Source organism: Vulpes lagopus, chromosome 6 (assembly GCF_018345385.1).
Source record: "Vulpes lagopus strain Blue_001 chromosome 6, ASM1834538v1, whole genome shotgun sequence".
Lineage (NCBI taxonomy): Eukaryota > Metazoa > Chordata > Mammalia > Carnivora > Canidae > Vulpes > Vulpes lagopus.
This window is the reverse complement of record NC_054829.1, coordinates 4,118,559-4,120,331: the sequence shown is the minus strand read 5'-3', so window position 1 is coordinate 4,120,331 and position 1,773 is coordinate 4,118,559.

Here is a 1,773-nt window from a genome sequence, read left to right as displayed (position 1 = left end):
TTTGAACTCTTAGACTATCTTCCTGTCCTACTCTTGCCTCCCAGAAGCATGATCTTTTCACATCAGCAAGAGCTATCTTAGAAAAATGTGAAGCTCACGTCCTTTATCAGCTCATAAGGGCCTGCCCTTTGCCTGAGGCTAAAATCTGTAATCTTTAACCTTTGTCTAAGGCTCTGAATGTCCTAGCCTCCCCCTAGCTCCTCATTTCTGGCATGTTCCTGGCTCCCCATGCTCCATTCACAGGTCTTTTGGTTACCATGCTCCATCCAGACCATGCTTCACCCATCTGGTCCACGGGTCATCCACCTGTTCAGTGCACCACCTGGTCCATGCGCCACCTGGTCCGTGCACCACCTGGTCCGTGCTCCACCTGGATTGTGCTCCACCTGGTCCATTCTCCATCTGGATCGTGCTCCACCTGGTCCATTCTCCATCTGGATTGTGCTCCACCCGGTCCGTGCACCACCCAGTCTTCCACTTCCACCCTGCATTGTCCACTCTTTCCCCTCTCTCCCTGGCTTAGTCTCCTCATCTTTCATCTTTTACTGTAAACTACTTCTGAGAAGCTCCACCTAACTGGTTGGATCTTCTTACTAACTGTTGCCTGCTCCTTCACAACACTTTGACCTCTTTTCATTTTGAAATCCATGCTCTGTGTTAATTATTTCAGTGTGGGTCTCCCCTGCTAAGCTGGAGGCTGCAGGAGGGCAGAGACCCTGTGTTATTCACAGCTCCAGCGCCTTGCGGGTGTTTCATAAACATGAGCGTATTTCTGTGCCTGAGCGAATGGAAGAAGGGATTGGGTCGTTGGAGAGGCACGGGCAGGGTGCTGTGGAGGGTCAGGGGGTGCAAAGGGCTGAGTTGGCTGAGGCGGTGTTAGGACTTGGGGCAGGAAGTGGATGGGGAGGTAGAAGCCTTGAATGCCATCCTAAGGAGTTTGGTCTTCGACAACTGGATTGTGAGCAGGGGGACGACATGCTCGGTGCTGGGTTTCAAGACTTTGGAGGATAGCTTGTGTCTTCCCACCGTGCTGCCCATGAGCCGGCCCTTGCCCTGTCCTTGGAGACCAACTGTCATGGCTGTGCATTCCATTTCTACGGGGTGGTGGTACTGACAGTTGGGCTACGGGAGGGAATGGAGAGACCCAGGGAAAGCCTCTTGGGGGGAGGTGGAGCTGTCGAGGAGGAGCTAGTGTGGGTCTGTGACTTGAATATGCCACAGTGATGTGGGGTGTGGCAAGGACCGTCCTAGCTTGGGGCAGCTTGGCCAAGTTGTTACCCAGAAGGTGAGGGACCCCCTTTCACATCTGAGTTCTGCCCTTAGAACTTCCCATCCTGCCATGCAGAGCAAACCACGGCCCTTCACCTTGATAAAGAGATAGTTGACCATGCCTTGGCCGAAGCGTGGCCAACATTGCATGGCTGGCCTCTCCTCAGTCTTTCCGAGTTGGCATGGCCTTCCCGGGAGAGGTGCTACTTGAGGGTAGAGGCGCCTCTTCCCAACAGCACCGCTCCCCCCACACTCGAGGAGGGCTCATTTATGGTCACCACGTGTCTGCTTCCCAGTGCCAAATCAGGCCTCAGAAAGCTTTCTGGAAGTGACACCAACTTCAGGGGCAAGCCCTGGTCTGGGGTCAGCACCACTCCATGGTTCCTGAAGAGATGGTAGACTATGGAACGTAGGCTTTGTGATTTTTGACCTATGTAACATGGTCCACTAACTCTCAGTATCCAATCCATCCTCGGAGGGCACCCCGGAGGTGTTGCCAACGTG